This window comes from Oncorhynchus keta, chromosome 14 (genome assembly GCF_023373465.1).
Source record: "Oncorhynchus keta strain PuntledgeMale-10-30-2019 chromosome 14, Oket_V2, whole genome shotgun sequence".
Lineage (NCBI taxonomy): Eukaryota > Metazoa > Chordata > Actinopteri > Salmoniformes > Salmonidae > Oncorhynchus > Oncorhynchus keta.
In genome coordinates, this window is record NC_068434.1 from 64,855,487 (window position 1) to 64,883,014 (window position 27,528).

Genomic DNA, 27,528 nt, shown 5'->3' on the forward strand with positions numbered 1-27,528 from the left:
GAAAGAGACAGAATGAGAGGGACAGAGAGAGAGAGACAGACAGAGGAAGAAAGAGACAGAATGAGAGGGACAGAGAGAGAGAGACAGACAGAGGAAGAAAGAGACAGAGAGAGAGACAGACAGAGAGAGAAAGAAAAAGACAGAATGAGAGAGAGACAGAGAGAGAGGAAGAAAGAGACAGAATGAGAGGGACAGAGAGACAGAATGAGAGGGACAGAGAGAGGAAGAAAGAGACAGAATGCGAGGGACAGAGAGAGGAAGAAAGAGACAGAGAGGGGAAGAAAGAGACAGAATGAGAGAGACAGAGAGAGGAAGAAAGAGACAGAATGAGAGGGACAGAGAGAGAGAGGAAGAAAGAGACAGAATGAGAGAGACAGAGAGAGGAAGAAAGAGACAGAATGAGAGAGACAGACAGAGAGAGGAAGAAAAAGACAGAATGAGAGAGAGGAAGAAAGAGACATAATGAGAGGGACAGAGAGAGAGGAAGAAAGAGACAGAATGAGAGAGACAGAGAGAGGAAGAAAGAGACAGAATGAGAGGGACAGAGAGACAGAATGAGAGGGACAGAGAGAGGAAGAAAGAGACAGAATGAGAGGGACAGAGAGAGGAAGAAAGAGACAGAATGAGAGGGACAGAGAGAGGAAGAAAGAGACAGAATGAGAGGGACAGAGAGACAGAATGAGAGGGACAGAGAGAGGAAGAAAGAGACAGAATGAGAGGGACAGAGAGAGGAAGAAAGAGACAGAATGAGAGGGACAGAGAGAGGAAGAAAGAGACAGAATGAGAGGGACAGAGAGAGAGGAAGAAAGAGACAGAATGAGAGGGACAGAGAGAGAGGAAGAAAGAGACAGAATGAGAGGGACAGAGAGAGGAAGAAAGAGACAGAATGAGAGGGACAGAGAGAGGAAGAAAGAGACAGAATGAGAGGGACAGAGAGAGAGGAAGAAAGAGACAGAATGAGAGGGACAGAGAGAGAGGAAGAAAGAGACAGAATGAGAGGGACAGAGAGAGGAAGAAAGAGACAGAATGAGAGGGACAGAGAGAGAGGAAGAAAGAGACAGAATGAGAGGGACAGAGAGAGGAAGAAAGAGACAGAATGAGAGGGACAGAGAGAGGAAGAAAGAGACAGAATGAGAGGGACAGAGAGAGAGGAAGAAAGAGACAGAATGAGAGAGACAGAGAGAGGAAGAAAGAGACAGAATGAGAGGGACAGAGAGCGAATGAGAGAGAGAGGAAGAAAGAGACAGAATGAGAGAGACAGAGAGGAAGAGAGAATGAGAGGGACAGAGAGCGAAGGAGAGAGAGAGGAAGAAAGAGACAGAATGAGAGAGACAGAGAGAGGAAGAAAGAGACAGAGAGAGGAAGAGAGACAGAATGAGAGGGACAGAGAGAGAGGAAGAAAGAGACAGAATGAGAGAGACAGAGAGAGGAATAGAGAGAATGAGAGGGACAGAGAGAGAGGAAGAAAGAGACAGAATTAGAGAGACAGAGAGACGAAGAAAGAGACAGAATGAGAGGGACAGAGAGCGAAGGAGAGAGAGAGACAGAGGGACAGAGAGAGAGTGGAAGAAAGAGAGAATGAGGGACAGAGAGAGAGAGAGGAAGAAAGATACATAATGAGAGGGACAGAGATCGAAGGAGAGAGAGAGGAAGAAAGAGACAGAATGAGAGGGACAGAGATCGAAGGAGAGAGAGAGGAAGAAAGAGACATAATGAGAGGGACAGAGAGAGAGAGAGAGACAGAGAGAGGAAGAAAGAGACAGAATGAGAGGGACAGAGAGCGAAGGAGAGAGAGAATGAGAGGGACAGAGAGCGAAGGAGAGAGAGAATGAGAGGGACAGAGAGCGAAGGAGAGAGAGATTCTGTTCTGCTCTGCTCCATATAAGATAGTTATAAAACCTGCACTGCGGAGGGAGGCACTGACTGCACTGGTCTGGCAGAGACTTCTGTCTGGTCACTGCTGACTGGACTGCAGGGTATTGGCTGGTTCGTGTTGCGTCTCTGTCCTTGGCTAGGGAGTCTGGCATCCACCAGTCCACCAGGTAGCGGAGAGAGGGGGGGGGCATCGCTTTTATTTAAAAAATATATTTTATTTATAATATTTTTTCATTTTCCCCCCCACTCCACGTACAAACTTATACATAGGAAGAACAACTTACAGACTCACACAAACAACAAATACATCTCATCTGCCCAGACCCACATGCTCACACCCCCATTCCGAATGCCTGCATTAATTTTTGCCACATGGCCTTAAATTGGACCAATTCATTGTTCTCGGTCGCCCATGCTCTTTCAATATTTCAATAATAAATCATTTGATTTTCATGTTAAAGATGGCAGATGGATTGATTTCCAAGTTTTAGTATATGTTCTTGTCAAGATGAGTGATGAGAAGAGGATCGTCCAGCCCATTGAGTATCTCACTACACCCCAAAATGCCATGTCTTGAAATATGCAGACAGACGGATTAAAAGTATGTTCACATTCGAATACTTCTGACAGACAACTTTTTTGCTCTGCCCATAACTTTTGGACTTTATAGCATTTCTAGAAAGCATGGACTATAGAGTCATTATTAGTTTTACACTTATTAAAACATCCCGTTGTGCTGTAGAATTTGTGAATTGTGAATTGTCTCTTGTATAATACATTCTATGTATTAGTTTATACTGGATTAAGTGTATATTTTAGTATACACTGTAATTTGTTAGTTATACTCCTACATTCCCTGCATCTTGTGCCAACATCAGTTCTTTGTCTTGGTTCCAAGAGATTGTCAGTTGGATATGGTATCTGCAGGGTTTGTGTATCTTCCCTATCATATGAACATTATTTTCTGACTCAAATAAGATGCCCTTCAGGTCCAAAATATTCCAAATCACAATTTTGCGATACAGTATGTAAATTTTAAGCTTCATGTATTTGGTCAGTTCAAAATGACTGCTTAATTATGTCATGGTTATAAATGTATTTCCTGTTACCAAGTCATTTACATTTTCTGTGACTTTAGTTTCCCATGTGGACCAATTTATCAGTGAATTCTGAAAAGCTATCCAAGGATTGTTCCATAAGGTTGGGCTTTTAGGGAGTGATATTGGTTCTTGTAGAATACTGTGCGTTTTCCTTTTCTTACATATTGTTATGGTGTTGTTCATGTTCTTAGCTTTATCCTTTGAAAATAGACAAGTAAAAAGATTCTGGGGATGAGCTCATCTTCAATATGTACACATTGTTCCTCTTTAGTGCATTTAACTATATGTGGCAAGTAAAAGCCTTGGGTGGCGAGTTGATACAATCCCGAGTCTGGAAGGTTAAAACCACCCTCAGACTTTTTATTCTAAACTTATTCTAAATTTTAAAAAAAATGAAATGTCTTCAACGCGCAGATTGCCTGCAATGACAACAAGCTCAGTCCGTTGATGCTGTGACACACCGCCACAGACCATGACGGACCCTCCACCTCCAAATCGATCCCGCTGCAGAGTACAGGCATCGGTGTAGCGCTCATTCCTTCGACGATAAACGTGAATCCAATCATCTCCCCTGGTGAGACAAAACCGTGACTCGTCAGTGAAGAGCACTTCTTGCCAGTCCTGTCTGGTCCAGCCACGGTGGGTTTGTGCCCATATGCGACGTTGTTGCCGGTGATGTCTGGTGAGGACCTGCCTTTACAACAGGACTACAAGCCCTCAGTCCAGCCTCTCTCAACCTATTGCCCACAGTCTGATCACTGATGGAGGAATTGTGCGTTCCTGGTTTAACTCGGACAGTTGTTGTTGCCATCCTGTACCTGTCCCGCAGGTGTGATGTTCGGATGTACCGATCCTGTGCAGGTGTTGTTACACATGGTCTGCCACTGCGGGGACGATCAGCTGTCCGTTCTGTCTCCCTGTAGCTCTGTCTTAGGTGTCTCACGGTATGGACATTGCAATTTTTTGCCCTGGCCACATCTGCAGTCCTCATGCCTCCTTGCAGCATGCCTAAGGCACGTTCACGCAGATGAGCAGGGACCCTGGTCATTTTTCTTTTGGTGTTTTTCAGTGTCAGTAGAAAAGCCTCTTTAGTGTCCTAAGTTTTCGTAACTGTGACCTTAATTGCCTACCGTCTGTAAGCTGTTAGTGTCTTAACGACCGTTCCACAGGTACATGTTCATTTATTGTTTATAGGTCATTGAACAAGCATGGGAAACAGTGTTTAAACCCTTTACAATGAAGATCTATGAAGTTATTTGGATTTTTACGAATTATCTTTGAAAGACAGCGTCCTGAGTTTATTCATTTTATTTGCCCATATAAAAGTCTGTTGTGACAGAGTATACTATTGTAAAGAATGTCTTCGGTGGGGTAATTGGTATTACTGAAAATAAATGCAAAAACTTTAGCAGCCTTGCCATTCTAAAATAGGTTTATTCTACCTATAAGATTCATGGGAAGATTATTCAATTTAATTAGATCAGCGTTCATATTGTTAAGTAATGGAATATAATTATCTTTATATATTTATTGTCACTTATTAACCATCCTAAGTATTTACTATTTTTGTGGTCCACTTAAAGGCTGTAGGTCGTGAGATATTGTTTTTATTTTTCCTATTGCCATTATTTTGTTTTTTTGGGGGGAAACCATGTGTTTGATGAGCTCGATTACCATTCATTTTATTCCATTCCAGTCATTACAATGAGCCCGTCCTCCCCAGTTAAGCTGGAGAGGAGAGAGAAGGAGGAGAGGAGAGAAGATCACAGGTCTTTGGGGCCAGGCAGGTGGTATAGAAATAGTTCTGGCACTAATGCAACAAGTCACAGTCCATCCCTGTTTGCTCAGTGTGAGAGAGGTTGGCAGCATGTCCCACAGCCCTCAGATCCTCTCCACATGGTGTGAATGACTTTTATATTTCACCCCAGTCCAGGCTGTTTCACTTGGCTGAAGTTTAGCTCCGTTATGTCTCTCTCCCGGAGGCCATGCTGCAGTATAATCCAGACTCTGTTTGATACTGTGTGTGTGTGTGTGTGTGTGTGTGTGTGTGTGTGTGTGTGTGTGTGTGTGTGTGTGTGTGTGTGTGTGTGTGTGTGTGTGTGTGTGTGTGTGTGCGTGTGCGTGTGCGTGTGTGTGTGGCCTTCTGGGTCCTGTGGTCTCCCAGAACGCATTCTGGCTGATGTCCTTCCTCTCCCTGACCAACACCCTGACAACATCGAACCCACTGCTCAGAGGACAAGCTTATTCAATTATCATTTCCATGTCTCTCCTGATGGGATGGCAGCTATTACTGGCTAAGTTGATTTTCTCCTTCATACTAGGCTTCCCCTTTTGATATTTGAGATGGTTTGGTTTTGTAGGTTGCTGCATTAGAAATGCTATGCCTTCGAGGTGGCTTGTTTCATTGCAGAATGAGTCATGTATTATACATGGGTCTTTTTCCCCTCACCTCTGCTTTGTTATGCTTCATTGACGTTCTATTGCAGTATTCACTCCTATGAATGGTAGAATCGATCCTTAGTGTTCTTCACAGGGTCTGATCAATAATCACACACACAATTCCTTTAGTCTGAGAACACAACACATTTTGGAGCCACGGAGGACTCTGCATTAAAAAAACAGTGGTCAACATGATGATAACGAATCACAAGTGTGTGTGTGTGTGTGTGTGTGTGTGTGTGTGTGTGTGTGTGTGTGTGTGTGTGTGTGTGTGTGTGTGTGTGTGTGTGTGTGTGTGTGTGTGTGTGTGTGTGTGTGTGTGTGTGTGTGTGTGTGTGTGTGTGCGTTTTGCAGACATCATATATCTTGAAGTTCTCTTTAAAGAGGAGCTTTTAAGAGCTTCGAGATCTGCAATGATTCCTTAGTATCCTGTTTCCTGTTTCCTGGGCTGCTCCATCTGTCATAACAGGGCTCCCTCCCTGAACAATAAAATGAATGTGGCCATTAAGTAGCACAGCCATGTGTGAATGTTTCCGAGCATCCTACATTAATAGCTTGTCAAATGTGTTTTTCTTCTTATAGGAGGCATTTAAAATGAGCTGCCAGGCAGATACTGTATGTTGTTGGGCTTGCTTTGTGGAATATGGAGGCACAATACGGTTGGCACTGTGGGGATTACTTTTCATTCCAGCGACTGGTAATAATGGACGTTTGAAAGACCAGTGAGAGACGTATCATGTCACAATATGAACAATAATTGTTTTTTCTCCAAATGTTTTTCTTCCTCCAGCTGAGATGTACTGACTGCATTAGACTGTCATCATTCAGGGCGTCAAACTATGTTCCTAGAAGAAAATAATAGTAATAATAGTAAAGATATAAACACCATTGTTGAACCACTTCATTGTTTGGCTTGATTGGCTGCCTGTTACTATAGCAACCATATACCATACTCTGCATTCTCATACTACAGTCACACTGCAGCCTCCACGTCCCTAGACCCTCTCATCTCTATTGTCACTCACACTGTACGTGTTCCTCTTGGCTTCCTGCTGATGTTCATTTGATGTTTGAACGTGTTGAAATCCCTGAATAACATGGTTGGCTGTGGCTGAGGAGGGGAGGGGGGTAGGCTACCGCTGCTGCTGCCATTTCCTAAACTAGCTGGGGAGCAATGCTGAGTGAAAAAGATTGCAGGGAGGAGAAGTGTGAGATAGGGAGGAGGTGTAGCGGGATAGGAGGGAGGTGGAGAGGGGAGAGGAGGGAGGTGGAGAGGGGAGAGGAGGGGGAGAGCTGTGCCACACAGGGAGCAGGTGAAGCAGACAGGGAGGTGCACTAGATGAAGTCAATTACACACAGGCTCACAGCTGCTTCCTACTGTACTGGTAATGAGTTTCGCCTTTCCACGCCTCCACCCCTCTCTCATTAGCTGGGATGTGGCGACCAAAACATTGCTATGACAAAAGGTTTTTCTTTGGCCCTGTTGCTTTCTATGGACAGAAACCTACCCTCACATTTCCGTGAGATGAAGTTCCATTGTGACAAAAATTCCTGAGAAACAGACAGCCAGCCAGACCTGGAGATGAGCAGGGAGGGCTGTGTTTGAAGGGGTCACCTAAAGTCATTTATGTTTATGGCTGGAGAGAGCAACAGAGATCTTATTTGTTGTGTACTGCGAAGAGGAATTTCAAAGCCTGAGAGCAAAAAATCTATGACAAAATGGCATCTTGCCTTTGATGAGGTAATGTGAGTATCTCATTCGTGTGCGAATTTCCCCTGTGTTTTAATTCAAATAGAGGCAGCTCTTGATATGGAGACACATACGGTTCTGTTTTCTGACATTTCTTGCTCTCTCCAGCCTCATTGTCTCTCTTCCTACCCCCCGTCTCCTGTGGAGGCCTGTGTAGAATGATGGAATGAGCTGCTTCTGAACGGGCCCATGAGGTGTGGCTTTTAGAAAGGCCAACCCCAGTGGGGCCGGAGCCTGTGCCCCACAGAGAAGTGACAGTGAGAGACAGACAGACACACACACAGGATGACAGACAGGCAGCCCTGCTGAAAACCAGCGTAAAGCTTGCCTGTCATTTGAAATTGGCTACTGTATAGTGGGCTTATACACACTGCTGTAACAGGCACTTTTACACATCAACCAGGTAAACATGATGTCTACTGGTGGCGTATTTTATCTGAAATTATAGTTTGTGAAGAGATAAGAGGTGATCAAGGATTTGGTAGTTGGGTCTCCCAGCTTGCCTGCCCTGAGTTCTCCCATGACAAAGAAGGATGGCTCCACACATCTCTCTCTCTCTCTCTCTCTCTCTCTCTCTCTCTCTCTCTCTCTCTCTCTCTCTCTCTCTCTCTCTCTCTCTCTCTCTCTCTCTCTCTCTCTCTCTCTCTCTCTCTCTCTCTCTCTCTCTCTCTCTCTCTCTCTCTCTCTCTCTCTCTCTCTCTCTCTCTCTCTCTCTCTCTCTCTCTCTCTCTCTCTCTCTCTCTCTCTCTCTCTCTCTCTCTCTCTCTCTCTCTCTCTCGATCAGGAGGACACAGGGCTGCACACACACCAGCATTTGTCACTGGCGAGTGCCAGCCCTCACACGCCCACTGTGGTGCCATGGCCACTTCTCCGAAGGGGTGTGTGGAGAAGGAGGCTTCTCTAAGGGAGTCACTCAGGGCAGCAGACTTATGAATCTGTCACAATGGGGAAGGATGCTTTACATCACCCTATCTCTCTCTGTCTCCCTCTCTCTGTCTCCCTCTCTCTGTCTCCCTCTCTCTGTCTCCCTCTCTCTGTCTCCCTCTCTCTGTCTCCCTCTCTCTGTCTCCCTCTCTCTGTCTCTCTCTCTCTGTCTCCCTCTCTCTGTCTCTCTCTCTCTGTCTCCCTCTCTCTGTCTCTCTCGCTCTCTGTCTCTCTCTCTCTGTCTCCCTCTCTCTGTCTCTCTCTCTCTCTCTCCCTCTCTCTGTCTCTCTCTCTCTCTCTCTCTCTCTCTCTCTCTCTCTCTCTCTCTCTCTCTCTCTCTCTCTCTCTCTCTCTCTCGATCAGGAGGACACAGGGCTGCACACACACCAGCATTTGTCACTGGCGAGTGCCAGCCCTCACACGCCCACTGTGGTGCCATGGCCACTTCTCCGAAGGGGTGTGTGGAGAAGGAGGCTTCTCTAAGGGAGTCACTCAGGGCAGCAGACTTATGAATCTGTCACAATGGGGAAGGATGCTTTACATCACCCTATCTCTCTCTGTCTCCCTCTCTCTGTCTCCCTCTCTCTGTCTCTCTCTCTCTGTCTCCCTCTCTCTGTCTCCCTCTCTCTGTCTCCCTCTCTCTGTCTCCCTCTCTCTGTCTCTCTCTCTCTGTCTCCCTCTCTCTGTCTCTCTCTCTCTGTCTCCCTCTCTCTGTCTCTCTCGCTCTCTGTCTCTCTCTCTCTGTCTCCCTCTCTCTGTCTCTCTCTCTCTGTCTCCCTCTCTCTGTCTCTCTCGCTCTCTGTCTCCCTCTCTCTGTCTCCCTCTCTCTGTCTCCCTCTCTCTGTCTCTCTCGCTCTCTGTCTCTCTCTCTCTGTCTCCCTCTCTCTGTCTCTCTCGCTCTCTGTCTCTCTCTCTCTGTCTCCCTCTCTCTGTCTCCCTCTCTCTGTCTCTCTCGCTCTCTGTCTCTCTCTCTCTGTCTCCCTCTCTCTGTCTCTCTCCCTCTCTCTGTCTCTCTCTGTCTCCCTCTCTCTGTCTCCCTCTCTCTGTCTCCCTCTCTCTGTCTCCCTCTCTCTGTCTCCCTCTCTCTGTCTCTCTCGCTCTCTGTCTCTCTCTCTCTGTTTCCCTCTCTCTGTCTCTCTCGCTCTCTGTCTCCCTGCACTGTGGTGTGTGTGCTCTTTCATTCTTTGTTGCTATGTGTGCTCAAGCAAGCGAGAGCTCTTGTTGTGTTCTTCAGAAAAAGAGGTAACAGTACTTAGTGTTCAATTGTTTCGAGCCCATACCTTTGTGTTCCAAAAGAGTATGACTTTAAAGATGGTACAGACCTTTGGTTGAAGACAGGAAAACCAGGGGCACGGTCAGGCATTAGCAGACCAATGGTAGAGATAGTGTTATTAGAGGGAGGAGGGATACTGGTTTATTTTGGGCTGCGGGGCAGGGTGACTCATTGAGAGTGACACACCACAAGTATGTGTGAACTGTGTGATGAGACGTGTTGACAGGGCTGTCATCATTAGCACCCTCTCGCAACATTTGTTGGGAATATGGACTCTTTACACCCACTGATGCTGCTGTCTCAGTGGCCAGCTGATGGTTTAATCTAGAACCATGGTGGAAGCCATTGTGGACTCTATACTGCCGTCAGTGGACAGTGTTTGACCCCAACCTGATAGGTCACGCCACCTTTGTAACACCTTCATAGTGGTCAAAGAGACTTGATTATGTGGTTGTGTTGGAATAACCCCAACTTCGTCACGGACTGTTTCACGGCTTTGTCAAGACTGGTTGTCAAGAATCTCCTGTGCTGCTTGTAGTGTTCCTTAATGGCGAGGAGAGTCTTGGGAAAGAGCTGTCAAACTATGACAGGAAAAGGGAGGCCACGTCGGGGAGAACTGGATAAGGAACGGTCGATCACCCAACCAACCTCCTGCTCCTGCTAGGTAACTTTGCTGTTAAAGTCACGTCTTGCTATTTTCACAAGGCTTTACTCTCTTTAGGAAGCCAAGTCCAGTTGTAGGATGTTCCCCGGTTCTGTGTGCAGACATATCATATACAAAACCCTGTGAAATTAGAGGTCGCCGAATCTTGCCTGGTCAAGTTGAAGAAGTCAAGGTTACAGAATGGAACCTGGAATTGTTCATGTGTATGCAGTGAACTGGAAACTCACATTAGTGACAAACCACTAGATTCCCCCTACGGCCCTTAGCACTATTGAACGTCTATTTTTCACACATTTAAACTACTTGGATATCTTTGTCTAATATTGGAAAACTAGTACTAGGATTATCTCAATCACCTTAGTTGTCACCTAAGTCAAAACGGTTGAAATTGCACAATGTGTGTCAACTGCAGTGCAAAATACACAGCAGATATTTTACCACTAAGTTGAGTTACTATTGGATTTAAAGGGAAAATCCATTTATCATTTGACAATATTTATCATTTGAATGTGTTGCCCAATGTCTGGTATGACCTCTGTGGATCATGTGATTGTGTGATTGTGTGTGTGTGTGTGTGTGTGTGTGTGTGTGTGTGTGTGTGTGTGTGTGTGTGTGTGTGTGTGTGTGTGTGTGTGTGTGTGTGTGTGTGTGTACTAGTAAGTGTGTGTGCTGTCCATGCACTTGTGTTTCTACAATATTGTATCTTGTCTCCATGCCACTTCATACTATCCTAGTGAAGATGATAAATTTGCTTTTTAAAGCTAAAGCAAGTTTGCAATATTTCGGTTACTGCTCAAACAGTGATTCATTGCAATAGATTAGTTCTGCTAGTGTTTGGATCAATAGATTAAATTACACAAACCTCCCAAAAGGCCAATAGTATTCTCTTTTTTAATGGAAATGCGTAGGAACACCGCTACTGTTTTCTCAAAAGCTGATGCACATTGATTTGTGGGGGCACTTTTATAAATTGAGCTCGGCGCTGAGATCAGTATATGTGTGTGTGTGTGTGTGTGTGTGTGTGGCAGTCTGACTCACTGAGCTGATAGAGCTGGGTGGTAGTGGGATGGGGTTTAGGCTTTGCACATGTCTGTTTATCACCTCACACCCAGCCATATTTTCTCAAGATTATCATCCAGTCTCTTAGTATCATTGTGCATGGGCTTCCCAGCTATGGCTTCTCTTATAGCACCTGGCTCATGTCAGTGGACTGTAGATCAGCTCAACTCAACTCAGCTCAACTCACCTTGTTAACTGGATCCTGGGCTGATGTCCTCTCTGTTACAACAGAAATACAGTAGAGTTGTTCTGTCTTTGTGTGTGTGTGTGTGTGTGTGTGTGTGTGTGTGTGTGTGTGTGTGTGTGTGTGTGTGTGTGTGTGTGTTGTCAGCGTGAACCATGAATGTTATTCCAGCAATAGCACAGCATGGTATACAAGTTGTGTTTTTCACCAGACTTTAAATGTTCATGAACACTATTTCAGCTGACACTGTTTCAGCTGACAGACACTGTCTGCCGGTAACCTAGTTAGTCTGTTTGTCTCGCAATATACAGTACTTAGCAGCAGGTGGCTGTTAAATGGGTTGTCAGTCAAAGAGGTATTTTTCTTTATGAATTCAGAAAATAATGATATTATTTGAACAGTGTATAATGTAGGCTAGGAGCTTGGGAGAAATAAACCAAATGATAGAGAAAAACCTGAGAATCCTCATTTCCCACTACAATATAATAGTGTTTGGTCACAAGACCTTCGATGTTTCTTGGAAAGGAGCATCAAGATCATTGTGTACTTCCACCAACCTGTGAAGTTTGTCATCATTTATTTCATCTGTAGTTTAATAAACTGCATGGTTTCCCGAGTCGTAGTGGGAGGACCACACAATATATCATCGCGTGACTCCAAGTTTACTTCGATAAGATTGTTATATCAATATTTGTGCATAAAGGCGTTTCCACCGCCATTTCTCGCATAATTCATTTTACCGACACAGAAAGATGCCACCATGTTGAACAAACTAATGATCTGTCTGCATTTATAAAAATGATATGGAAACTTCCCTATTTCCATCACAGCTGTCGTGATTTATTTTTATACGGTATGACTTTACCCACATATCAACTGTGGATGGAAGCGTGGTTATTGATACACAAAGACTGTGAACCGGTATTTAGCCTTCAGACACATGGTCACAGAGCCCAGTCAGACCAGCAGTGAGAGCTAAATGCTTTTACAATGCTTTCTGACAATGGTTTATTGGTGGGAATTGAGTCATTATTGACACATTACTAATAAATTACCATAAAATCGTTTTTAAGTAGTATTGCTAATAATGACTAGATTGTTGTTTGTTAAGATGTGTGTGAAGATATGAGTGCCCTTGTATCTGTCCACACTACTGTAATGCTCTCTGAGTGAGAGAATCAATTAAATGACTTGATGGAGACCTATTAATAGTGAAAAGATCAAATAAATAAATGTCTAAAATCACATCTTGGGTGACATATGTAGAGACACACACACACACACACACACACACACACACACACACACATAGGGACACACACACTAACACACACACAGGGACACAAACTCATACAATGACTTTAGCTTGTTATTTAAGATTTGTGTGCGGCAAGGAATGTACTTATAACTTTAAGTTTATGAAAAATATCTTCTTCGTTTAGCCCAGCCCACCCCTTCGGCCTTAATTGGCTATTCTGTTAGCTGGTCCAGTGAATGGCATTGCTTGTGGATAGTGATACACACTCAGGAAGGACAGAATCCCTGTTGTCTGTCTCTAACACAGCAGCCCTGCTTTTAGGAACACTACCTATAATTATAATAAACTGTAATTAGTGTGGCTGTGAGAGCCCTTGCCGCAGATACATTAGTGGCCTCTTCTGCGCGAGGGCACATTGCTCTTTAGTGTTCTGTCTGGAGCGTGGTCAGTAATGAAATGATACATATGTTGACAAGGAAGCACACCACAGGCCAAAAGGGGTCATTAGTGAGTTTATAATTGTTTTGAAGGATGTTATATAAGGCCACCGTTAATGACAAGGCTGATCGCTCCTTTCCTGTTATTCTCCTCAGTTGACACAGTGAAAAACCAAGAGAATCTTATTTTTCAGTTTCTCCAGTCTCGATATAAGTCCCTTGTTGTGCGGCCTGAGGCTCAGAGAGATAGTCGTTTGAGACCTCAAAGAGATAGTAGCTAGTTTAGACAGAGGCTGTTAGGCGTGGTGCTGTCCTGTGCTGTTCAGCGTGTTTACCGGACGCTTCAGGGGATCCAAATGAGATTACATTACTGTCAGATTACATGTTTAGAATTCACTCTATTCGTTGGTTAACCAGAGTAAAGCGATAGCAGCAGCAGCCTCAGTGAAATAACTAGAGACATCGTATGTGGCTTGGGATTCCCGAAGTTAAAAGAAAACCCTAAAACCAAAACCAAAATGTCTCTGAAATTCCCACAAGCCAAGCAGCACCACAGGGGCAGACATTTGACCGAAACAATCGTTTAAGTGCAGTTTTTGCTTCTCTGCCACTATTGAGGGGTAAGTAATCCTTCTCACCCCCCTAAAGAGATTTAGATGCGCTATTGTAAAGTGGCTGTTCCACTGGATGTCATAAGGTGTATGCACCAATTTGTAAGTCGCTCTGGACAAGAGCGTCTGCTAAATGACTTAAAATGTAAATGTAAAATGTAAATTGAAATTGGACCCCAATGAAAATATAAGACATTCCCTGCAGTATCAGTGATTTATGATTTTAGAGCTATTGGGGGAGATTTAATCACGAACATAATCAATGATTTTCATTCATCTTCAAATGTCAATGGTTACAGATCCTAGGCTAGTTTGTTTCTAACACATTTACATGATATGTCAATTCTGGTTAGGTTTCCCACTACGGTTTGGAAGTTTTCAATAACCTTGTAGTTGACCCGCCCTGTGGCAACAAACATGTCTATGGTACAGTGTACAGTATAGCCATTATAAACCCTGTAATCTACATACATTTACCATCTAACATTCACAGCGGAGTGTGTGTGTGTGTGTGTGTGTGTGTGTGTGTGTGTGTGTGTGTGTGTGTGTGTGTGTGTGTGTGTGTGTTAGTCACATGATCAACCCTGCACATGACACTGAATGTTAACACCTTCCTGAGGCCCCTGGAGCTCTTCTGCTCCACAGGTAACAACTCTGTGTGCTCCATGCCATTATAGAAACTACAATTACATAGGTGCAAGCAGGGCCATATAAAGGTGTACAGAGTGCAGTATGCTCTCTGGGTGCAAGACCTGAAAAGGAACCAGTCAATTTGTCCCTTTAAGGAGATAGCTTTTGAAGTGCTGTCTAATCTTAACTTTAGTTGAACTTACTGATAGCATTATGTGATTGTTACGCGATTCAGTAGCTTCCTGAAGAAAAATATTTTCTTTCTATCAGCACATGTACTCTCACACACAAACATGTTGACATTTATCATAAACACAGTAGACTATAAAGGTATGGGGGTTGTAAATGGAGCTGTGAGAACTCTGTGTTCCACCTCATAAACTTGATCCTTTACCCACAGCGGTAGCATTATATACTACTTGGCTCTCGGTAAAGCCGCAATTTTACAGTCAAAACACCAGGGAAACGGCTCTGGTCAAATTGCTGCTCAACTCTGCAACAACGAGAGGCTCTTAAAAGCAACTCCCTAGGAGAGGCTCAGTGCTTTACAGAACACCTAAAGTAATAGACCTGCATGGGTACCTACCTACCTACCAACTTACCGTAGACCTGTGTCCTCTCCTCAAAGCACATCTAGCACTGCTTCCATCCAGAGCTCAAACAGCCCAATTGTTGGATTCTGGATACAAATTAAATCAGTTTCACCTCCACAACTTCTCCCTCTCCAGTGCTTCAGGCAGTTCAGTGTACCTGCTCTGCTGTGCATGCCGAGCTACCGTGGTGGGCGGTAGAGGTAGTGGCCTAGGGTCCACAGTGTGTGTGAGGACATGAAGGAGTGAGGGCGAGGGAGAGGAGAAGAGGGGAACAGAACAACAGAAGGCCTGGCTGTGTCCTGTGGGTGAAGGAGTGAGGGAGGGAAAGGTAGAATAGAGGAGAGGAAAGGAGCGTAGATGAAAGGAGAGGAACAGAACAACAGCAGGCCTGGCTGTGTCCTGTGGGTGAAGGAGTGAGGGAGGGAAAGGTAGAATAGAGGAGAGGAAAGGAGCGTAGATGAAAGGAGAGGAACAGAACAACAGCAGGCCTGGCTGTGTCCTGTGGGTGAAGGAGTGAGGGAGGGAAAGGTAGAATAGAGGAGAGGAAAGGAGCGTAGATGAAAGGAGAGGAACAGAACAACAGCAGGCCTGTGCCCTGTGGGTGCTGCCGCCTGTCGCTTCCCCTCTAATCTCCTCTTCACGGGGCCTGTCCCATCCTCTCATCTCCTGCTCAGTGTGGGGGGTGATGTGTAAGTGAGAACATTACCCTACTCACTGATGGATCAGCCCTCCTAACCACTGGGCCTGTGTGTGTTTGTTTGTGTGTGTCTGTGTCTACAGAGGAACACAGCGGCTCTGTGTGTCTCTTGTGTTATGTGGTTAGTTCTATCATGAGGCCTTGATTGGGCTCTGCGACTCACCAAATAACTCAGTGACTGACTGGCTTTCATCTCCGCGCCTCTGGATGCCAGCTGCGATGGTAGTCATTATTTAGATGCGTTAGATGTGTTCGCTCTGTGATGAGAAAGAATGTCCCGCCCGTACAGAATCAAAAATAAACGTCAGAAACTGCTCAGGTTTTGTAAAGACATGTCCCCTTTTTACTGCAACCCATACTGGAAGGTAGTAATCATGGACAGCACATTGTTGCGTTGATTCCGCAGGTTAGTGATTCAGATAGATCAATCCAGACTTTGTGAGCGGATGGATGCAGTCATTCAATCATGGAAGATGATGATGGCTCGGCTCGGCTGTTCCCTGCTAATTGCGTCTTGAAGCCATCAGTCAGCCACTTCCCTGTAAATTACTGGGTCCTGTTCTTTTTAGATGTTTGTTTAATGAATTACAAAATGTGTGTGTGTGCTGAGGAAAAACACTTTATTTCCAACCGGGCTTTCTGCTGCGTCGCGTCGTACTTGGTTGCAAACAGAGTAATGAAGGATCAATGGAGATGGTGTTTCATCAGAGGAAGAGCAGAGAGAGAGGAAGAACGCCCTTTTGGCTCAGATAGAATAGGTATTATTGAAGGATTGATTCCTGGTGCTTTGGTCCAACTTGGCAAACCCATCATTGTTATCAAACACTGTCTGTCCTCCACAGCCACTCTGGGTGGTGATGGACGTGTTGCACTGTACAGGCCCTGGGATGAGAGAGAGAAAGACCGAGTGGCCCTCCACCACTCCAACACGACGTCAATGCAGTTTCCTTAAAGCCTATAAACATACATCACAACATGTTCTACAGCACAGAGACTATGTGAGATGGCCTTCCTTTAAAGGAGATAGACCCATGGTGTCAGTAGGATTCATTTTACAGTGTGTCTCTGACTGGTCAGAATGAATGCTGTTTTAACAGTACCATCACTCTATTGGTCAATTACAAAGAAGGTCCAGACGAAATTTGACCAGCTTACTTCCCGCCAGATTTTTCCCGTTGGACCCAGGATGCTGCCTCGCCGCTCTAACCAGTAGGCTGCCAGCCGCCCGGTTGTCGTCTGCTCTACAGGCTGCGCCTGAGCAATGTGTCTTACTGAGTCCTGTATACTCTTCTGGGAACTTCAGCCACTCCTTCAGAGCTATGGTGTTCTGTGCATCGTTTAGTCTTGAAAAGACACAGTGATTGAAAATGATTCAAACTCCTCCTCAGAGCCTTTAACATGAGGGTTAGGCCGGTCAGCGCACACACAACCACAAACAAGCACACACAGACACAAACGTTTACATCTAAGTATAAGCGAGAAAAAGTAGATATCTCCCCTGGTGTGGAGTGAGTTACATCATATGCTGTTAGAGCAGTTTCATTGATCACTAGACTAATTAGCCGGGGTATTCAACTCTTACCCAACGAGGTCTGGAGCCTGCTGGTTTTCTGTTCTACCTAACCATAATTGCACACACCTGGTGTCCCAGGTCTAAATCAGTCCCTGATTACAGGAGAACAATGAAAAAAAGCAGTGGAACTGTCTTCGAGAACTGGCCACAACTTTAAAAGAGTATAGGAATGCCATTATATACTGAACAGAAATATAAAAGCAACATGCAACAATTTCAAATATTTTACTGAGTTGTAGTTCATATATGGAAAATAGTCAATTCAATTCATTAGACCCGAATCTATAGATTTGACATGACTGTGCAGGGGCGCAGCTCTGGGTGGTCCTGGGAGGGCATAAGCCTACCCACTTGGGAGCCAGGCCCACCCACAGGGCAGCCAGGCCCAGTCAATCAGAATGAGTTTTTTTCTCACAAAAGGGCATTATTACAGACATAAATACTCCTCAAATACCCCCCCTCAACACTTGAGACATCTGTGGCATTGTGTTGTGTGACAAAACTGCACATTTTACTGTTCCCAGCACAAGGTTCACCTGTGTAATGATTATGCTGTTTAATCAGCTTCTTGATATGCCACACCTGTCAGGTGGATGGATTATCTTGGCAAAGGGGAAATGCTGAGTAAGAGGGATGTAAACAAATTTGTGCAAGAAATTTGAGAGAAACACGTTTTTTGTGAGCATGGAAAACTTGTGGGATCTTTTATTTCAGCTCATGATTCATGGGACCAACACTTTACATGTTGTGTTTATATTTTTATTCAGTATAGATCATCCTCACCATTTACTAACTGTACATTCATACTCTCACTCTCTGTGATCTTGTTTATGGCGAATCAGTTGATTGGTCCAGTTACATAGCTGTTTGTTTGTTCTTCCTCCATATGTTTTATTTAATAGGACATTGACTTATAGTCTGTTCTACAAAGTCTTCTGTTGTATGTAGAGTTCTAAAGTACAGAGGCTGTTGGATAATTCAATGGTAAACAGTAGTGGCATGTTTTGACGAACCCCACATATTTTCCCCCACATCAAAGCAAGGCCCTGTTCAAATGAGACATCTCTCAAGTCCAGCTTTAGTTCTGTGGCTGACATGACAGGCTCCTCTAACAGTGCTGGCCTCGGAGTAGTTTTGATCTTGGGAAAGAAGAGACAGAGAGATCATGGAAGTAATTGCGAGTGCCAGTGGACATCCCCTATCGAATGCAATCTGCCTTTCTCCTGGCCTGCAATTATCAAGAAGGACAGACTAGAGCAGTGCTCCCTGTGCTACCTGTCTGTTGCCTGTGCCGTCTGTAGGCCAGGTCAGCGACATCAGCAGTAATGTCATGCAGCAGGTCAGTGACATGCAGGTAGAGGGGCTGCTAGACACAGATGATGGTGATGATGTTGTTGGGTTGTTTGTTTGTTCCTGTTGTGGTGATGAGAATTAGATTGTAATGTTAGCCTTTCTCACACTGGTGTCAGCTAAGCCTGGTTTAGTGATGATGATGATGCTGCTGATGATACTGATTCTGATGACGTTGACAATGACAATAGCATCGTCACACTCGTCAGTGCATGATCAGAGAAGATTTTAGACACAGGATTTCTAAAGGAATATTTCTGAATTCGGGAGCTTTTTGTTTAGATCTTCACTATTATGTATAAAACACTCCAAGGAAATCTATTTAGGCTATCACTGGTTAATGCTGATTGGTAGTTTCTACAATTAAGTATTTTTGCAATTAGACAAAAGCAGACTAACTCTTTTTTATTTTAATCACCAATCGCTTCTGCGTTGGAGTTGATTCAGCAGGGATACATCTGGTACTGCAATTGGTGGATGGAGAGAATGATTTGATATGTGAGTAAACAACAGAGAGAGAGAGGAAGAAGAGGGATAAGACGAATAAAGGGTGAGTGGGGTAGAGAGTGAGATGCCCAGCCCCCGGGCATTGCCTGACAACCTACTGTTGTCCCCCTGTTTCCATGGCAATGACGACAAGGTGCCTAAAGTGGAGGGATATGGGAAGGGGCTGGGGGAGGGGAGAAAAGGAGAGAGAGAGCGAAAGAGAGCGAGAGAGAAAGAGAGAGGAAAATAAAGAAAATGTGAATGCTTGTAGTAGAAGGATTGGAAGAGGGGTAAAACAAGCTCTGCCAAGCTATCTTTTAGAGCACCATTTAGCCATATATAGCTTTGCTTTTGTCTTGGACAGTCCCATTCCCATTCACATAGACATCTCAATAAAGAGTAGTGGCCTCCCTGGACAAAAGGTTGAGAGAGCTGTTCAGGGCTGTAGTTTACGTAGATAGCAGCACTAATGTTCTTGTCGTATTCTCAAGAGGCACTAGAGAAGGATGGAGGACAGTGAGAGGGGTTAGAGCCTGAACACACACCTCTCACCCCCATTCATAGAACATCAGCAGAGAAGGACTTCTGAAGTTCATGCTGTCATCAGACTAAAGGTTCACTGTGATGGTAGAATTCACCTTCACTGTGCTAATTAACGTTAACCTCCTCAATCTCATGGTGATGTCATGCTCCATTTTACAGCCTCACTGAATGATCTCCTCTCAGATCCTGACTCTTGTGTGTGTGAATATTTGAGATGGAAACCATGTTTATTTTTTATGGCAAACACAATGCCCTGAGAAACGTGTACCGGAATTTGGGTTTAGAAGATGTTTGCTCAAAATTGTGTCATCTGAGCTCATCTCTGAATTGGGATTAAAGTGCTCACTCTGATTGACTAGAGAGCTCTCCACATTCATGAGATGAAAGCAACTGCAGCCTCCTCCCTGGCTGTGGGCTCCCCACTGATCACACAGAGGCAGTAGACATCAAGAGTGTCACCCCTTTTAAAGCAGGCCTCGCTTAGACATCCATTTAATTACTAGACTGCTCCATTTAATTAAGGCGGGGCGGTGAGTTTCTCCTGACACATCCAATTCAGCCCTGGATATACATAGGCTCAGCAGCTACTCAGCAGCTAGGATTTTTACACTTACACACACACACACACACACACACACACACACACACACACACACACACACACACACACACACACACAGTTTGGCAAGGAAGGGAATGTTTTTAGAAAGCTTTTTCCTAGCCAAAGATAAATGAGGGAAGAGTGGATTAACTGTTACAGCAGAAGTGGAGGTAAGAGATGCACAAGCTCTTCAACGCCTGTGTGTGGCCAGGAAACTGAATGTTAGATGGAAACTGAATGTTAGATGGAAACTGAATGTTAGATGGAAACTGAATGTTAGATGGAAACAGAATGTTAGATGGAAACTGAATGTTAGATGGAAACTGAATGTTAGATGGAAACTGAATGTTAGATGGAAACTGAATGTTAGATGGAAACTGAATGTTAGATGGAAACAGAATGTTAGATGGAAACTGATTGTTAGATGGAAACTGAATGTTAGATGGAAACAGAATGTTAGATGGAAACAGAATGTTAGATGGAAACTGAATGTTAGATGGAAACTGAATGTTAGATGGAAACTGAATGTTAGATGGAAACTGAATGTTAGATGGAAACTGAATGTTAGATGGAAACTGAATGTTAGATGGAAACTGAATGTTAGATGGAAACTGAATGTTAGATGGAAACTGAATGTTAGATGGAAACAGAATGTTAGATGGAAACTGATTGTTAGATGGAAACTGAATGTTAGATGGAAACAGAATGTTAGATGGAAACAGAATGTTAGATGGAAACTGAATGTTAGATGGAAACTGAATGTTAGATGGAAACTGAATGTTAGATGGAAACTGAATGTTAGATGGAAACTGAATGTTAGATGGAAACAGAATGTTAGATGGAAACTGATTGTTAGATGGAAACTGAATGTTAGATGGAAACTGAATGTTAAATGGAAACTGAATGTTTGATGGAAAGAATATCAGTTTGTGTTGAATATATGCTGAGCTTGTATGATGGTAGATTATGAAAATACAGTATCTACTGCAGGGCTCTGTTCCCGGAGAGATACCGTCCTGTAGGTTTTCGCTTCAACCCCACTCTATCGCACCTGATTCTAATAATTAACTGGTTGATAAAATGAATCAGGTCGGTTACATCTGGGTTTGGATTGAAAACCTACAGGAGGGTAGTTTCCTCGGAACAGGGTTAGAGAGCCCAGATCTACCTTGTATTACATTTACATTTACATTTAAGTCATTTAGCAGACGCTCTTATCCAGAGCGGCTTACAAATTGGTGCATTCACCTTATGACATCCAGTAGAACAGTCACTTTACAATAGTGCATCTAAATCTTAAAGGGGGGGGGGGGGTTGAGAAGGATTACTTATCCTATCCTAGTTATTCCTTAAAGAGGTGGGGTTTCAGGTGTCTCCGGAAGGTGGTGATTGACTCCGCTGTCCTGGCGTCGTGAGGGAGTTTGCTCCACCATTGGGGGGCCAGAGCAGCGAACAGTTTTGACTGGGCTGAGCGGGAACTGTACTTCCTCAGTGGTAGGGAGGCGAGCAGACCAGAGGTGGATGAACGCAGTGCCCTTGTTTGGGTGTAGGGCCTGATCAGAGCCTGGAGGTACTGAGGTGCCGTTCCCCTCACAGCTCCGTAGGCAAGCACCATGGTCTTGTAGCGGATGCGAGCTTCAACAAGGGTGTTGCCTTGCAGGTGAGAGGAGAAACACTTAGCCAGGAAGCCCCAACCACTAGAGCTCAGTAGCTAAACATCATGACTACTGAATATGACACGGGGAGGTAGGAGGTAGAGGTAGTGGAGAACATCATATGATCTGATAGCCCAGGGTAGTCTTACTGCTACCTTTTCACCATGCTGGCATGGCCTCCTCCTTTTCAAGCAGCAGGTTTCTATTGGACAGGATCCAACATTCTTGTCATCCAGTCCACCACTCTAGACCACCTGCTGTCCACCATGCTGCCCAGGGCTGGACCAGTGACCTTGGACTTACCATGTGACCCAGAAAGCAGTAAGTAGTGTCAACAGTCAGAGAGAGCAGCATTTTACCTGATGACATAAACAGCAGAAAAACATGATTTCACAGATGACAAAGACAATAACACGGAGTGCAATCTGTCTTGACGAAACAGAACATCATAACACAGGAGTCAGAGGTCAGGGAGCATCATAACACCAACCTCCACTCGCTCCAGATGGACAGCTCAACCACAGGTGGTGTGAAACTCAGTAAGCCTTCACACTGAGAGGAGATCATTCACATGCACCTCACTTTCCCCCTGCGATATGTCACAAAGCAGTTACAGAATCACCCTATCGCACTATAATAGGTGTGGAAGCAATATAAGAGACTATTGCTTCATTACACCCTAATTGTGATAGCTGCGTATGGAATCTTTAACAGGGCTGTGATGTGGGTGTTTGTGAGTGTGTGTTTGTGTGCGTGTCTCTCTCTCTCTCTCTCCGTGATGAGTTTGGATGCTTGCATCACATTGGATGTGAGTGAGATTTCGTGCACCCCCCACAGCTTTGAGGTTGATGGAAAATCATTATGGATCTTGGCAAGTGGCCGGCGGGTGGTTGCCTAGGAAACCTGACTGTCTGTCGGTGGCTCCCTTCTTCCCATGCGTCTTGGTGACCTGAGGTATGTGAAATGCCCAGACTTTAAGACCTTCACTCAGAGTAATGTGTTCTTCGATGAATGGCAGGGGGTCTTGCATGAATGAATGAGATGAAATAAAACCTGTTAGAAACATAGAATCCATGATGCACGCTGCTCTGTGTGATGTTTACCAGCACTGTGGAGACTTTATTGTAGAAAACAACCATCTTCCACTGGCAGCCAGTGTGTTATTACCATGCAGGTGATTGCAGATGACATGGTTTATCATTGTCGTCTGCCTTGTTTTAGTGGGATTGGCTGAGCCCTGTTCACAGTGAGGGGCCCCAATGCTGAATGGGGGCAGGGCATTATGTGAGACACAGGGAGCGTGGAGGGACAGTCAGGGGGGGTTGATAATGTCCACTCTTATGTTGTTATGCTGTAAACCATAACCACAGCATTCCAACAGCCCTCTCCATCTCTACCCCTGCCGTCGCCATCCACAGTTCCATCATTACAGCCTCATCACCACCATGCCTATCTCTGTGTGAGAGAGAGAGCAGTGACCTCGGACAGGCCAGTGACTGCAGGGGGCATGCTCCTCGTGATTATTCCTGTTCTCCACTGATGCCTGGGGGTATAGGGTGCTGTAATCACTGCCCCCCCCCCCCTTCCTCCAACTCCCACAGTCAGCTCAGGGTCAATTATCATAACAGTACTAATGGGAAAGCCTGGGAGAACACATAATGAATAGTCGTGGGCTCTGGGCTGGGGGGTGTGAGATTAACGCTTGCACTACTGTGGGTCAGCCCTATAAGAGGGTCGAGAGTTGTGTCCTGCAATGTAAAGGAGATGGAGGGTAGGGGTGTGTAGGTGTGTGAATATTTGAGATGGAAACCATGTTTATTTTTTATGGCAAACACAATGCCCTGAGAAAAGATTAAAATCATTCTCATCTATATTATTCGTAGTCGTCTATTTACCACCACAGACCGATGCTACCACCAAGACCGCACTCAACCAACTCTGTAAGGCCATATGTAAACAAGAAAATGCTCATCCAGAAGCAGTGCTCCTAGTGGCCGGGGACTTTAATGCAGGCAAACTTTATTTTGTTTTACCAAATCTTTACCAGCATGTCACATGTGCAACCAGAGGAAAAAAAACTCTAGACCACCTTTACTCCACACACAGAGATGCATACAAAGCTCTCCCCCACCCTCCATTTGGCAAATCTGACCATAATTCTATCCTCCTGATTCCTGCTTACAAGAAAAAACTACCAGTGACTCGCTCAATACGGAAGTGGTCAGATGATATGGATGCTACGCTACAGGACTGTTTTGCTAGCACAGACTGGAATATGTTCGGGCATTCATCCAATGGCATTGAGGAGTATACCACCTCAGTCATTGGCTTCATCAATAAGTGCATCGATGACGTCATCCCCACAGTGACCGTACGTACATATCTCAACCAGAAGCCATGGATTACAGGCAACATCCGTATCGAGCTAAAGGCTAGAGCTGCCGCTTTCAAGGAGCGGGACACTAATCCGGATGCTTAAAGGAAATCCCACTATGCCCTCAGACGAACCATCAAACAAGGAAAGCGTCAATACAGGATTAAGATTGAATCCTACTACACCAGCTCTGACGCTCGTCGGATATGGCAGGGCTTGAAAACTATTACGGACTACAAAGGGAAACCCAGACGCGAACCCAGTGACGCGAGCCTACCAGATGAGCTAAATGCCTTTTATGCTCACTTCGAGTCAAGCAACACTGAAGCATGCACCAGAACACCAGTTGTTCTGGATGACTGTGTGATAACACTCTCGGTAGCCGATGTGAGCAAGACCTTTAAACGGGTCAACATTCACAAAGCCGCGGGGCCAGATAGATTACAAGGACGTTTATTCAAAGCATATGCGGACCAACTGGCAAGTGTCTTCAACAACATTTTCAACCTCTCGCTGACCGAGTCTGTAATACCTACGTGTTTCAAGTAGATCACCATAGTCCCTGTGCCCAAGGAAGCGAAGGTAACCTGCCTAAATGATTACCGACCCGTAGCACTCACTTTGGTAACCATGAAGTGCTTTGAAAGGCTGGTCATGGCTCACATCAACAGCATCCTCCCGGATACCCTAGACCCACTCCAATTTGCATACCGCCCCAACAGATCCACAGATGACACAATCTCAATCTCACGCCACACTGCCCTTTCCCACCTGGACAAAAGGAACACCTATGTGAGAATGCTGTGTAGGAGTGTGTATGGGTGTGTAGGTGTGTAAGAGTGTGTACAGGCTGCAGCGTGCATAAACGTTCCAGACTGGAATGTGGCCTGGGGGGCAGACAGACAGGAGAGGGGGCTTTGGGGTCAATGACATTCCGAACAAGGGATCTAGGAGGGCTTATTGGGTTTTGTCTTCCAAAAAGCATTGTTTTACTTTTCTGTTCAGTTGGTGGACTGCAAATAAAATACATAGTTGCGATATCAGATACTTGTGTTGTGGAAGGCTTATGATTGATCACAATGTGTACTGTTCAGGATGTCAGGGTTGTTATGCTGTGTGTGCGGTGTGTGTGTGTGTGTGTGTGTGTGTGTGTGTGTGTGTGTGTGTGTGTGTGTGTGTGTGTGTGTGTGTGTGTGTGTGTGTGTGTGTGTGTGTGTGTGTGTGTGTGTGTGTGTGTGTGTGCGTGCGTGTGTGGCTGTCAGAGTGTAGTACATTCTTTCATGTCTCTGTGTGGCACAACCTGTGATGAGTTGCTTGGAAATCTTTCATCCCATTTCAGTAGCCATTTTTGTTTGGTGTGCATATGTATGTGTACACGCCAGAGTTGTTGGCTCAGTTGATGGGTGTGGCCAGTGTGTCTGTTGGTGGCTATGTGTAAATGCTGTGCTTTGTTTTGTGTGGGTAATGGGGTTGTTGTATATCTCTGGATGGTAAGCTGTACACTGTAGGGACCATGTAGTGAAGCCAGATGTGGGAGAGAGAAAAGAGAGAGGCTATTCTCTCCTGATGATAGACAACACTAAACAACAGGAGTCTGATTGGAGTCTGATTGGAAGCCATCTCAATACAGAAGCCTTTAATGGTAGGAGGCAGGAATCGATGGCCCTGCTTTTGTATAGCTAATGAGAGCAGATTTGGATATTTCATGGATAATTTGCTCCTTTTAGAGAATACGTTGTTTTTATATTAATAACAGTCCGTTGAGAATGAGATTGATTGATTAGCTCATTTGTGTGTCCCCTTTTGAACTCAAAGTCCACAGTGTGTATAAACTGCAGCAGGGCAGAAGTGCAAGAAAAGGAGCTGGTGAGTTGAGCTGAATAGGTGGCCAGGCCTCAGTGACTACCGTGGTAAAGTGTCTTAATCCTTTTCCCAGTGCAGCGGAGAGAGGAATCCCTGCGTGATTGACACAAAGCTATCACCGGCAGCCCTCTCCATATCACCTCTCAGACAGCCACAACCATAGCTACAGCCTCTGCTCCAGCCAGCCTCAGTCCAGAGTTTAGCAGCTCCACTAGCCCCTAAAGCCTGCCTACCCCCCTCCATCTCCAGGGACCAGAGTTGTTTCACTCTCAGATACCCAACTTCCTGAAGTTTCCCCTTATTACTAGCTTTCAGAGTAGAGACAAGGCTGAGTGGATTCTCTACTCTACCACTGATATCTCACCAGTTAAGAGTGTTAGCTAATGAATGTTCCCTTCGTCCCCTGGAAGAGGGCTGGTGCAGGGCTTAACGCAGCCTGCCTGTCCTTCCTCTCCTCCACCATCTGAGATGTAAGAATTAAATGGGGAGATAAGAGGGAGGAGTCCCCTGGGTGCCATGACAACTAAGCTCTATGGAAATAAAAGTGAAACTTAACTGTGTTGCCGTGGTAATAGCCATCCATTCATGTGCTCCTGTGTTCTTTATGTGGTATCAGAGGTTGACGGGGGCTGTTTGGAGATCAGGTGTGTGAGACGGTTACGGTGTTGCTCTGGACCAGAGGTGTCTGTGCTAAAGACAGGAGCAGAGGAGAGGAGCTGATCTCTGTGTGTCTGCTGTCTGGCACAGACCTGGGCTGCTTTTACTGCTGAACAGATTTACTACCAGACTGCATTTGCAGGGATACAGCCTTTATCTCCCTCCCTCCTCCTTGCTCTCTCTCTCTCATGCTCTTTCGCTCTCTCTCTCTTTCTCTTCCTCTGTTGCAACAGAATGCGTGATCTATAATTCATGAGAGCAAATAGATATTGAAGCGTTCACATCTCGGTAGAAATCTGCCTTTGAAATGATCATCTCTCTCCAAGCTTCCCGAAACATATTCATGTCACTTGCAGAATATGTTTAATGATTCCATCAAATGAATATTTCAGAATTAAAATGACTGAGTATGTCAAATCATCTTCCCTCGATTTGGTCACTGTTCAAAACAAAAAAATATTACTGTGTAGGCATTAACATGCTTAATTATGTAGACAGTAGGCATGTTACAGTAGTGATAAGATGTGTACATTTGGGCAGACATTAGGTATTGGCTCCTGCACACTGTATATACAACTCTATGTTCTTTTCGGGTGTTCTCCCTTTTTGTCAATGCTAATCTGCAGTCAGGGAGTCACTCAGCACATTTTGATTGGACAAGATAAATAATCCTCCTGATCTAAAGCAGTAATGATCTGCTAGTCTCACTGATCTTCAGCCCTCATCTAAAATGGGTCAAATGTGAATAACACTGCAAATTTAACATCTCCCAAATATTCTTACTTTACATCCATTGGAGCTCTGTAAAACAGTAGGCTAGATCCCAGGCAGTTTTGTCAACGGGCGCACAGCCCCAGTAGTCTGACGGAATCAGGTGCAAAATGGTGGTATTTATGTGCAGGTGCAGAAGGTGAGCTGGAACTAAGGAATAT

General features: G+C 44.9%; 1 protein-coding gene across 1 annotated transcript in view; it reads left to right on the top strand.

Moving 5' to 3' along the window:
• LOC118394151 (protein ENTREP2) overlaps nucleotides 1-27,528 on the top strand; it is a 141,601-nt gene that overhangs the window by 24,985 nt on the left and 89,088 nt on the right. The gene's annotated exons all lie outside the window — the stretch shown is intronic.